We start from the raw sequence: 13680 nt of genomic DNA on the forward strand, positions 1-13680 counted from the left end.
GATACGCATCCAGCTGCGTATATCGGTTAATGGTCTGACTGTAGTCAATGACCATCCGGGGTTTGTTCCCGCTCTTGACCACCACGACCTGCGCTCTCCACGGACTAGCGCTGGGTTGTATGATCCTTTCTTTGAGGAGCCGCTGAACCTCAGATCTAATGAAGATCCGATCCTCAGCGCTGTAACGCCTACTTTTAGTCGCGATGGGCTTGCAGCCTGGCACAAGATTCTGGAACAAGGAGGGTGTGGTGATCTTCAGCGTCGAGAGGCTGCAGGCGGGGCGCGTTGGGCAATTTGGAGGCTGCTGCGGTTTTCCCACTGCCAGTGAAGGGAGTGGCCCACCGTACTATAGGATTACACTCCTCAAGTGGACCATGAAGTTTAGTCCGAGAAGTATTGGCGCGCAAAGATACGGCAACACGAGGAGCTTGAAACGCTCGTAAACTGTGCCTTGCACCTTCAAAGTTACAACGCAACTCCCTAGCACGGCAACAGACCGGGACCTTGATGCCATAGAGATAGTCTGTTTGGCAGGTTGAATCTGGAGTCCACACCGCTTCACAGTGTCTGGGTGGATAAAGCTCTCAGTGCTCCCGCTGTCAAATAGACAATAAATCACGTGGTCATTTACCTGGGTATTCATCATAGATTTGTCAAGTCTATGAGGCTTGGCCTGGTCCAGGATGATCGACGCCACCGTTGGTTCATGAGCGCCACTGCAGGCAGCTGAAATCGATGAGGAGGACCCCTGCTGGTCGTTCGTGGTCAGTGTCGACCAACATGGCCGCTCCCATGAGTCGCACGTGGGTGAGGGCGCCAAACTCAGCGACCCCTGGTGGTCACACTCCTCCAACTCCGTCGACCGTAATGGCGTCGTCCTGGCCTCGCACATGGACGAACCCCGCGATGACTTCGACGACGAAGACCCGAGCTCTGAAGAATCGCAGGCCGCACTGCCGTTCCTGGATTTAGATCGGCACACTTTCGAATAGTGCCCTTTTTTACCGCATGCGGTGCACAACACAGCTTTAGCGGGACACCGTTGCCGAGTATGCTTTGCTCCCCCACAGAAATAGCACAGCGGGCCACCCGGGGCTGCTGCCGTCGTCTGGCCCGAGTGTGAGCACGCCATTACGCAGCATTTCGAACCCGAGTGACGAGGAAGGATTGGCGACTGCTCCTGCCACGTTGTCTCCACATGGTCCTCCGGATATAATACTAAGCTTTTGGAGGCCGTCTCGAGCATCTCTGCTAGCTCGATGGCCTGGGTAAGATCAAGGTTACCCTTCTCCAACAGTTTAAGTCGAATGTACGACGATCCGACCCCCGCCACAAACGCATCTCGGGCGAGGTCATACATGCTCTGCTCAGCCGACACAGCTTTGCAGTTACAGCCCCTGGCTAGCTGTAGGAGCTCGTTCGCATATTCCTCCATCGTTTCGCCAGACTGCCGTCGTCGAGTGGCTAGGAGGTAACGAGCGTGTATTTCATTGGGTGGTTTGATATAGCGCTTCTTCAGAAGCTCGAGGGCCTTAGTATAATCGATGGCCGCACGGATCGCGAGGTAGACAGTGTCGCTTACCCTCGCATGGAGGACCCGGAGTCTGTCATCATCTGTGGTGACCGCTGCGGAGGCTGCCAGGTAGTCTTCGAAACACTTCAGCCAGTGGTCGAAGGTGTTAGAAGCGCCCACTGCACGTGGATCTAGTGTAAGGCGTCCCGGCTTCAGAATTTGCTCCATACTCTCTCTCTTTTTTTTCTTCTTCGACGAGATTTTAACGACAGTAAATAAAATTGATGCGCTACTCAAACACGAGGCCTGAAGCTCGGTAAATGAAAGGCTTTTATTTACTGTAATGAAGCAGCCAGTAATTACAGACACTATCCCAGACTGAAGGGGTCCCGGCCAGAGCAGGGACTCTTATACCTCTCCCAGGAGGCGGAGCCCGACTGGGATGTGCCACAACACTACAGTACAAAGGTGTAACAACCCCACCCTAACCCCAACAGCAACAATAGCACAACCCAACAGTAACATATGTACATCCTTGTAGTACTGGCCAGCCCCTGGCTCAGTATTATCCAGTGGGAACCAACGATGGTTCACCACACTTTATTAATCAAGAACCTATCTATCTCTGTCTTAAAGACACTCAATGACCTGGCCTCCACAGCCTTCTGCAGCAAAGAGTTCCATAGATTCACCACTCTCCGGCTGAAGAAATTCCTCCTCATCTCTGTTTTAAATTCCTCCTCATCCCTTTAGCCTGAGATTGTGCCCTCTGGGTCTAGTTTTTCCTACTAGTGGAAACATCCTCTCCACGTCCACTCTATCACAGTATCCTGTAAGTTTCAATAAGATCCCTCCTCATCCTTCTAAACTCCAATGAGTACAGATCCAGAGTCCTCAACCGTTCCTCATACGCCAAGCTCTTCATTCCAGGGATCATTCTTGTGAACCTTCTTGGACCCTTTCCAAGGCTAGCACAACCTTCCTTAGATATGGGCCCAAAACTGCTCGCAGTACTCCAAATGGGGTCTGACCAGACTCTTGTATAGCCTCAGAAATTTTTTTCAAACAGTTGACACATGTTTTTTTAAACTGTTAATCAGAATGTCAGGAATAGCATTTAAGGTGGGTGCACTTCCTGTGACATTTCATGTGGTCAATGACATTGACATTTCCGTTTGTAAGATTTCAGAGCATGAATAAGGCAATGGCTTGAGGTGGCAACATCCTGTTTTTACATTAAGCACAGGAGGTAGGTTATCAACATCAGACAATAACAAGCAGAAAATTACAGTGAAAAGTAAATCTGGAGGAGCTTGGTGTCCTTGATTGCATCACATAGCGGAATCTTTATTCCGTGTCAAATTCGTGCAGTGCCTGGAGATGTTTGATGGGGTAGTGTTTTCCTTTATATCAAATCCAACCCTGTGGATATAGAGAAATGATGGGCTTGTGCAGAGGAAGCATTAATTTATATTGGGCTCAGCAGTACTAGAGGCCAGGGGAGTTCTTATCTACCCTGCTATGCTGGAAATCTACAACCAGCATCTACCCATATGAAGGCTGGACCTCAGAGCAGCTCTGAAATGCCCTGTTATATTAGCCCTCGGGATCTCTCAAACCTTGTGAAACTGGTTGCAGGGTCTGTGGCAGCTCTGATACCCTATTGTACTGACAGCTGTGCCTCAAGGAGCTTGCACACACCCTTTTATACAGACAGCTGGACCCAGGTAGCTCTCATACCCTGTTATACTGACAGCTGTGCCCCAGGTAGCTCTCATATTCTGTTTAACTGACAGCTAGGCACCAGGTAGCTCTCATACCCTGTTATACTGACAGCTGTCCCAGGTAGCTCTCATTCCCAGTTATACAAACAGCTCGAGGAAGCCCACTGTATCACCTGTCTCTGATAACATTCTGGTGTATCTTTGCACCTTTACAAAGTTTGGACATTCTTTCTGTAGGATGATACCCAGAATATTGCTGAGCCATCGGGAGCTCTCACGTGTCCTGTTATACTGGTGGCTGGGCACTAGGCCACGTGAAGGCGAGTGGAGAGTCCACTTTATTACATGTCGCTGGTAATATTCTGGTATATCTCGGTACCTTTTCCAAGAGATATTCATTCTTCCTTTAGTATGAAGCCCAGAAAGTTGCAGCTAAAAGAATTTGACTTGAATAAAGAATATTTCATCCAGAAATGTGATGATAGAGAACTATCTAGGACAGAGTGCCATGAGAAACAGGCAATAGAGTGGACTCTGGGCACAGTCACCAGTGTAACAGGGTCTGTGTGAGAGCTCTCTCACACTCAGTCACCAGTGTAACAGGGTGTGTGAGAGCTCACTCACACTCAATCACCAATGTAACAGGGTGTGTGGGAGCTCCCTCACACTCAGTCACCAGTGTAACAGGGTCTGTGTGAGAGCTCTCTCACACTCAGTCACCAGTGTAACAGGGTCTGTGTGAGAGCTCTCTCACACTCAGTCACCAGTGTAACAGGGTCTGTGTGAGAGCTCCCTCACACTCAATCACCAATGTAACAGGGTGTGTGGGAGCTCTCTCACACTCAGTCACCAGTGTAACAGGGTGTGTGAGAGCTCACTCAGACTCAGGCATCAGTGTAACAGGGTGTGAGAGCTCCCTCACACTCAATCACCAATGTAACAGGGTGTGTGGGAGCTCCCTCACACTCAGTCACCAATGTAACAGGGTGTGAGAGCTCCCTCACACTCAGTCACCAGTGTAACAGGGTGTATGGGAGCTCCCTCACACTCAGTCACCAGTGTAACAGGGTGTGAGAGCTCCCTCACACTCAGTCACCAGTGTAACAGGGTGTGAGAGCTCCCTCACACTCAGTCACCAGTGTAACAGGGTGTGCGAAAGCTCCCCCACACTCAGTTACCAGTATGACTAAAGGTTTTACTCCATATAATATCATTGTGGGACTAGGCCTGACATTAGAGAGAGAGTGGGAGTGGAGCCAAGTGTAAGCAAAACTGTGAAGAGGTCATCGGTACACTTACCTGCTGGATATTGATGAGCCATTTGATAACCCAACAAATTACCAAATTTCCTGAGTTCAATTTCACAGAGTGTCAGATGATTCTTGCTCATCTGTATTGATATTTCTATGCCACATTGATCTTGCTATCCTGTTCCACCGTTGCTATTGCTTTGGCTTTGTCTGGTTTCATTCCTAACTCCTTAAAGACCAAACTGGAACATTTCATAACCTCTGAATAGTTGTCCCAATGAGAATTGTGCACCCTATATCTGACCTGCCTTATTTCAAGCAAGTTTGACAGCAAACACCTTTTGCACCTTAGATATAGTGAACCAACCTATCAAGCCGAATTTTACCAACTGTAGCAATGAGCTTCTGTGAGTATATTGATGATCAACTATATTCAGCCCTAGGGGAAGCTCTTAACCACCTCAACCACATATTGGTGGCTGAGCGCCACATGAAACTCTTGACCACCATGCTATACTGAAGGCTGCACCCTCGAAGCTCTCACCCACCCTGTCCTGGTGAAGGCTGGACGAGACATGACCAGTCATACAAGTGCCAATGATCTCAGTGGAGCTCTCATGCACCCCATTATATGTTAATCCATGCCTTATGTTGAACACTGACACACCCTTTTATACTGGAAGCTGGTCCTAACCAAATAGTTGATAGTTGAGATCTCCCTTAATGGTCTATCTCTGGTAGAGTTCCGGTAAGTCTTCTCTGTAATTTTTCCCAGAAATATAGAAATTAGGAGGAGGAGGAGGAGGCTGTTCATAGAATCCCTACACTGTAGAAAGGGGCCATTTGGCCCATCGAATCTGCACCGACTCTCCTACAGAGCATCCCACCCAGGCCCCATCCCTGTAGACCCATATATTTAGAGTCATAGAGGTTTACAGCATGGAAACAGGCCCTTCGGCCCAACTTGTCCATGCGCCCCTTTTTTTAAACACCTAAGCTAGTCCCAATTGCCTGCATTTGGCCCATATCCCTCTATACCCATCTTATCCATGTAACTGCCTAAGCGCTTTTTAAAAGACAAAATTGTACCCGCCTCTTCTACTACCTCTGGCAGCTTGTTCCAGACACTCACTGCCCTCTGTGTGAAACAATTGCCCCTCTGGACCCTTTTGTATCTTCCCCCTCTCACCTTAAATCTATGCCCTCTAGTTTTAGACTCCCCTACCTTTGGGAAAAGATATTGACTATCTAGCTGATCTATGCCCCTCATTATTTTATAGACCTCTATAAGATCATCCACTAATCCCTCTAACCTCCACATCTTGGGACACTAGTTCTCTTTTCCTGTTTAAATATTTAACATCCGCTTTTTATCACTAACTGGCTGTCTCTCACATTCTACTTTCTCCCTCTTTATTCTTTTCGTCATTCTTTCCTGTTTAAGATCTGTCCAATCTTCTGACCTAAGACTAACCTTTGCTCAAATGTACAGTCTTGTTTTCAATTTGATACTATTCTTGTTCCCAGGAGCAGGCTGAGGGTAAGAGAGTTGGTTTACTGACTTTAATTAATTATTTATTTTTTCAGTTAATTTTGGGTTTAAAATCGGAGGTTTTTTTCAAAACCGGAAGTAGGCCCAGGAGAGGCCTGGGGAAGTTTTTGGAGGGTTTAAAAGCGCACCAAAGTATACAGCGGGCAGCAGAGTGAGTGGGAAGTTGAGTGAGCTGTCAGGGCTTTGGCTCACAGGGCTTGGACGAGCAGGGGTGAGTTTTTGTTTCCTTACATTCTTATTAACTTTTCACTGTCTTACTTGACATAAAGTGTCCAGTATGAGTGTGAAACCAGTGTGTTGTTCCCAGTGTAGGATGTGGGAGGTCCTGGAGGCATCTTGCCTCCCGGACATCCACATCTGTGAGGGGTGTGTCGAGCTGCGGTTCCTGAGGGACCGTGTTAGGGAGCTGGAACTGCAGCTCGAGGATCTTAGGCTGATGAGGGAGAATGAGGAGGTGATAGACAAGAGCTATCATCACGTGGTCACACCAGGGCCACGGGAGGAGGCCAAGTGGGTGACGGCCAGGAAGGGTAAGGCTAGGGTGGTTGAGAGCACCCCGGTGGATTTGCCCCTGCACAACAAGTACCTCTGCTTGAGTACTGCTGGGGGGGACAGCCCGCCTGGGGGAGGCAGCAGTGGCCGTGTCTCCGGAGTGGAGTCCAGCCCTGTAACTCAGAGGGCTAAGGAAAAGAGGAGGAAGGCGGTATTAATCGGGGACTCGATGGTGAAGGGGACAGACAGGCGTTTCTGCAGAGGTAGGCGGGAGTCTCGCATGGTGGACTGCCTCCCTGGGGCCGGGATCCAGGATGTCGCTAGTCGCGTCCCGGAAATCCTGAGGTGGGAGGGAGAGGAGCCTGAGGTAGCGGTACATATTGGTACCGCTGATGTGGGTAGGAAGGGAGAAGGGGTCATGAAAAGGGAGTACAGGGAATTAGGGAGACAGCTGAGAAAGAGGAAAGCAAAGGTAGTAATCTCAGGATTACTGCCTGTGCCACGGGAAGGTGAGGGCAGGAATGGAGTGAGGTGGAAGATGAATGTGTGGCTGAGGGACTGGTGCAGGGGGCAGGGATTCAGGTTCCTGGACCATTGGGACCTCTTTAGGGGCAGGGGTGATCTGTATACAAAAAACGGGTGGAACTTGAATCACAGGGGGACCAATATCCTGGCCGGTAGGTTGGCTAAGGCTACTGGGGAGAAGTTAAACTAGATAGGTTGGGGGGAGGGGAGCTAGAAGAGTTGACTAGGATCAAGGAACTAATTGATGGGGGGGAAGATCTAGGGGTAAGGGGAATTACAAAATTAATGGTAGAGGAGAGGGTGCAAGTGAATGAAGGCGGTAATTTAGATAAGGGAGTAGAGGGAGAGGGTGTTCGCGACTCATCAAAGCGGGTCCAAATAAAAGCTGGAATAAGGACACTTTGCCTGAATGCACAAAGCATTCGGAACAAGGTAAATGAGTTGATGGTGCAAATCAGCACAAGTGGGTACGATCTAGTGGCCATTACAGAAACGTGGCTGAAAGGTGACCAGGACTGGGAGATGAATATCCAGGGGTATCAGGCGTTTAGGAAGAATAGACAGGAAGGAAAAGGTGGTGGGGTCGCGCTATTAATAAGAGATAATATCAGGGTAGTACTGAGGGATGACATAGGCTCTGAGGAACAAAACGTGGAATCATTATGGGTAGAGATGAGGAATAGTAGAGGGAGAAAGACACTAGTAGGTGTGGCATATAGGCCCCCAAATAATAATGTTGAGGTAGGGAGGGCTATAAACAAGCAGATAAGGGATGCGTGTAAAAACGGAACGGCAATAATCATGGGGGACTTCAACATGCACATTGACTGGCAGACTCAAGTCGGTAAGGGTGGAATGGAGGAAGAGTTCTTAGAATGCTGTCGGGATAGTTTCCTTGAACAGCATGTTACGGAACCGACGAGGGAACGAGCTATTTTGGATCTGGTATTGTGTAACGAGGTAGGTAGAATTAAGGATCTTATTGTGAAGGACCCTCTTGGGTCTAGTGACCACAATATGGTCGAATTCCTGATTCAGATGGAAGAGGAGAAAGTTTGGTCCCAAACCAGTGTCCTCTGTTTGAACAGAGGGAAATATGATAGGATGAGGGATGAATTGGCTAAGGTAGACTGGGAGAGCAGGCTGGCAGGTAGGATTGCTGAGGAACAGTGGAGGATTTTTAAGGAGATCCTTTTCAGTTCTCAGCAAAAATATATTCCAGCAAAAAACAAGGATTGTAAGAAAAGGGAGAACCAGCCGTGGATAACGAAGGAAATAAAGGAGAGTATTAAAATAAAAACAGCTGCGTACAGAGTGGCCAAAAATAGTGGAGAAACAAGTGATTGGGAAAAATTTAAGAAACAACAAAGAGAGACTAAGAAAGCGATAAAGAAAGGAAGGATAGACTATGAAGCTAGGCTAGCAATTAATATAAAAAATGATAGTAAAAGTTTTTATAAATATATAAAAAGGAATAGAGTGGCTAGAGTGAATGTTGGACCCTTGGAGGACGAGAGGGGGGAGTTAATAGTGGGAAATGAGGATATGGCTGAGTCTTTAAATAAGTTTTTTGTGTCGGTCTTCACGGTGGAGGACACAAATAGTTTGCCAAATATTAATGATAGAGGGTTGGCAGCAGGAGAAATACTTAATACAATTAATGTTACCAGAGAGGCAGTGCTGGGTAGACTAATGGGACTGAAGGTGGACAAGTCCCCGGGTCCGGATGGAATGCATCCCAGGGTATTGAAAGAAATGTCAGAGGTAATAGTGGATGCGTTAGTGATTATTTATCAAAACTCGTTGCATTCTGGGGTAGTGCCGGTTGATTGGAAAACGGCTAATGTTACGCCGCTGTTTAAAAAAGGAAGGAGACAAAAGGCGGGTAACTATAGGCCGGTCAGCTTAACGTCTGTAGTAGGGAAAATGCTGGAATCCATTATTAAAGAGGAGATAGCAGGGCATCTGGATAGAAATGGTTCGATCAATCAGACGCAGCATGGATTCATGAGGGGTAAGTCGTGCTTGACGAACATGTTGGATTTTTATGAAGATGTGACTAGGGCGGTTGATGGAGGAGAACCGGTGGATGCGGTGTTTTTGGATTTCCAAAAGGCGTTTGATAAGGTGCCCCATAAAAGGCTGCTGAAGAAGATTAGGGCACACGGAGTTGGGGGTAGTGTGTTAAAGTGGATTGGGGACTGGCTATCCGACAGGAAGCAAAGAGTCGGAATAAATGGGTGTTTTTCCGGTTGGAGGAAGGTAACTAGTGGTGTGCCGCAGGGATCGGTACTCGGGCCGCAACTATTTACCATTTATATAGATGATCTGGAGGAGGGGACGGAGTGTAGGGTAACGAAGTTTGCAGACGACACAAAGATAAGTGGAAAAGTGAATCGTGTGGAGGACGGAGAAGATCTGCAGAGAGATTTGGACAGGCTGAGTGAGTGGGCGAGGATATGGCAAATGGAGTATAACGTTGATAAATGCGAGGTTATACACTTTGGAGGAAATAATAACAAATGGGATTACTATCTCAATGGAAACAAATTAAAACATGCTACCGTGCAAAGGGACCTGGGGGTCCTTGTGCATGAGACGCAAAAGCCCAGTCTGCAGGTACAACAGGTGATCAAGAAGGCAAATGGGATGTTGGCCTATATCGCGAGGGGGATAGAATATAAAAGCAGGGATGTCTTGATGCACCTGTACAGGGCATTGGTGAGGCCGCAGCTGGAATACTGTGTGCAGTATTGGTCCCCTTATATGAGGAAGGATATATTGGCATTGGAGGGAGTGCAGAGAAGGTTCACCAGGTTGATACCGGAGATGAGGGGTTTGGATTATGAGGAGAGGCTGAGGAGATTGGGTTTGTACTCGTTGGAGTTTAGAAGGATGAGGGGGGATCTTATGGAGACTTATAAGATAATGCGGGGGCTGGATAGGGTGGAGGCGGAGAGATTCTTTCCACTTAGTAAGGAAGTTAAAACTAGAGGACACAGACTCAAAATAAAGGGGGGTCGGTTTAAGACAGAGTTGAGGAGGAATTTCTTCTCCCAGAGGGTGGTGAATCTCTGGAACTCTCTGCCCACTGAGGTGGTGGAGGCTACCTCGCTGAATATGTTTAAAGCGCGGATGGATGGATTCCTGATCGATAAGGGAATTAAGGGTTATGGGGATCAGGCGGGTAAGTGGTACTGATCCACGTCAGATCAGCCATGATCTTATTGAATGGCGGGGCAGGCTCGAGGGGCTAGATGGCCTACTCCTGCTCCTATTTCTTATGTTCTTATGTTCTTATCTTCCTTATTTAGCCAGATATGATGAATCCTTCTCAGGGAGTCTTTACCACTGGAATAAATCTTGGCTGAGAGTTACTAAATATCTCCTTAAAAATCTGCCACTGCATCTCTACTGCCCTAATTTTCGACTTAGTTTCCCAGTTCACTTTAGCCAGCTCTACCTTCAAACATTTATAGTTACCTTTCTTTAGATTTTAAAAAGACTAGTCTTGAAAACACACTTCTCCCTTTCAAACTGAATACTGAATTTAATCGTGTTTTGATTACTGATACCTGGAGGCTCCTAAGCTTTAACATAAGGGCCTGGTGGTGGAGGTTGGATGCACAGGAGCCTGACCTGTCCTGACCTATTTAGTAAGGACCATTGTCACCATAGCACTTCAGATAACTAGCATCTGAACTGGGAGCTGGATAGCGGATTAGAGGAAAACACTTCAAAGATGGGGTTTGTCACAAGGAACTTGTTGTTGTCTTCCCGTGTTCCCCATTCCTTGATCTAAAGGATGCCTGTTGAGAGTTCGTGCTCAGAAAGGGTGCTCCATATGGGGCGCTGAATGGAAGGCAGGCAGTAGTGGGTAAAATGGGTCATCATAGATTGTACATAAGGCACAGCATGGACAGTCTAAACACGTTGTGTGTTTTTGACAATTGGCAGATGTGTGGGAGAGTGAGGGCAGGAAGCCAGAGGTGGGCTGCTGAGCGGAGAGTTCCAGTCATGATGCACACTGTTGCTTTCAATTGAGTGTCCAACAAGATATGTGTGTGGTGACTTTTGCCGGACAGGTACATAGTATTCTGCTGCGTGAGTATGATAGGACAAGAACATAAGAACATAAGAATATAAGAAATAGGAGCAGGAGTAGGCCATCTCGCCCCTCGAGCCTGCCCTGCCATTCAATAAGATCATGGCTGATCTGAAGTGGATCAGTTCCACTTACCCGCCTGATCCCTATAACCCCTAATTCCCTTACCGATCAGGAATCCATCTATCCGTGATTTAAACATACTCAACGAGGTAGCCTCCAACACTTCAGTGGGCAGAGAATTCCAGAGATTCACCACCCTCTGAGAGAAGAAGTTCCTCCTCAACTCTGTCCTAAACTGACCCCCCTTTATTTTGAGGCTGTGCCCTCTAGTTCTAGCTTCCTTTCTAAGTGGAAAGAATCTCTCCACCTCTACCCTATCCAGCCCCTTCATTATCTTATAGGTCTCTATAAGATCCCCCCTCAGCCTTCTAAATTCCAATGAGTACAAACCCAATCTGCTCAGTCTCTCCTCATAATCAACACCCCTCATCTCTGGTATCAACCTGGTGAACCTTCTCTGCACTCCCTCCAAGGCCAATATATCCTTCCGCAAATAAGGGGACCAATACTGCACACAGTATTCCAGCTGCGGCCTCACCAATGCCCTGTACAGATGCTGGGCTCTGGAGCATTGTGGCACCAAGTAAACTCAGCAACTTTTATGAGTAGGTTGCTTCTAGTTTTGACCTTTGCTGCTGTTTTCTTCAGATATTCCCAAAAGGACAGAGTTCTATCTAGAGTGTATCCCAAGTATGTTGGGTTGGGATCATGCCTTCCATGTAGATATGCAATGCTCTTTTGCCACTGGTATTGTGGAGGTGGAATACATTGGATATGGTTTTGGAGGGATTTAACGTGAGATGCCGTGTGCTGAAGTAAATCGTCAACTTTGTAATGTTTGTTGAGGATCTGGTCCAGGATGCTGAATTGAGCTGGAGTGACACAGGTATCACCAGTGCAGATGTACTTGTGGGCTGTTGGCAGGTCATTGATCGAGATAGGAAGGACTTATTTCCAGTGGTAGAGAGGTCAATAACCAAGGGTGTGGATTTAACATTACGGTAGAAGGATTGGTTGGCATTTGAGGGGTAGTTTTTAAACTTGAGGAATGTTTGGAACATCCCCCATACAGCTCAGCATCCCACCCCATTATAGTTCAACCCCTTCACTCCCAAGATACAGTTCAGCTGATCCCATCAGATAAAGCTCAGTGCACCCTCCAATACACCTCAGCCATCCCCGCCCCAAGATAAAGTTCAATGCCAGTCGACCCATTTATTTTTAACTCTTTAGCTGCTAAGAACTCTAGAGAATTGTGCATATCCGACAGGTTAGCAAGTTGGTTTAAAAGACTTCTGCTGAAAAGAAACAAAGGTGAAGCAGAGGAACCCTCTAGTGTTACAGTAATAAATTACTGAGTGAGCATGTTTTCATTTATTGTTTAATTAATGCCTGAATTTCCAGAAAGATGGGTGTACTACTCTGAAAATGGTGGACAATGACCTACCGCCTCAATGCTGCTGCAGCCATGGCAATATTTACTAGAATTTGGGATCCTATGAGAAGCACAAAAAGTGAGAACCTCCAGTTTTGTAGGATGACGAATCTTCTCACTGGCTGACAAACTGAATCCCTGCAGCTCATCTCTTCTCCTCTGCCTATCTCAAACAATGACGAGACAGAGTACAGGAATGAGATAGAGAATCTGGTGAACTGGTGCGGCAACAATAATCTCTCCCTCAATGTCAACAAAACTAATAAGATTGTCATCAACTTCAGGAAGCGCAAAGGAGAACATGCCCCTGTCTACATCAATGGGGATGAGGTAGAAATGATCAAGAGTTTCAAGTTTTTCGGTGTCCAGATCACCAACAACCTGTCCTGGTCCTCCCATGCTGACACTATAGTTAAGAAAGCTCACCAACACCTCTGCTTTCTCAGAAGACTAAGGAAATTTGGCATGTCAGCTACGACTCTCACCAACATTTACAGATGCATCACAGAAAGCATTCTTTCTGATTGTATCACAGCTTGGTATGGCTCCTGCTCTGCTCAACTCCGCAAGGAATTACAAAAGGTCATGAATGTAGCCCAATCCATCACGCAAACCAGCTCCCATCCATTGACTCTGTCTACACTTCCCGCTGCCTCGGCATAGCAGCCAGCATAATTAAGGACCCCACGCGTCCCGGACATTCTCTCTTCCACCTTCCATCAGGAAAAAGATACAAAAGTCTAAGGTCACGTACCAACCAACTCAAGAACAGCTTTTTCCATGCTGCTGTCAGACTTTTGAATGGACTTACCTTGCATTAAGTTGATCTTTCTCTACACCCTAGCCATGACTGTAACACTACATTCTGCACTCTCTCGTTTCCTTCTCTATGAACAGTATGCTTTGTCTGTATAGCGCGCAAGAAACAATACTTTTCTCTGTATGTTAATACATGTGACAATAATAAATCAAATCAAATCAACTCAAAGGATACCTCTGCTTCCTGAGGCTACAGAGAACT

This window comes from Mustelus asterias, chromosome 7 (assembly GCF_964213995.1).
Source record: "Mustelus asterias chromosome 7, sMusAst1.hap1.1, whole genome shotgun sequence".
NCBI classification, from domain to species: Eukaryota; Metazoa; Chordata; class Chondrichthyes; order Carcharhiniformes; family Triakidae; genus Mustelus; species Mustelus asterias.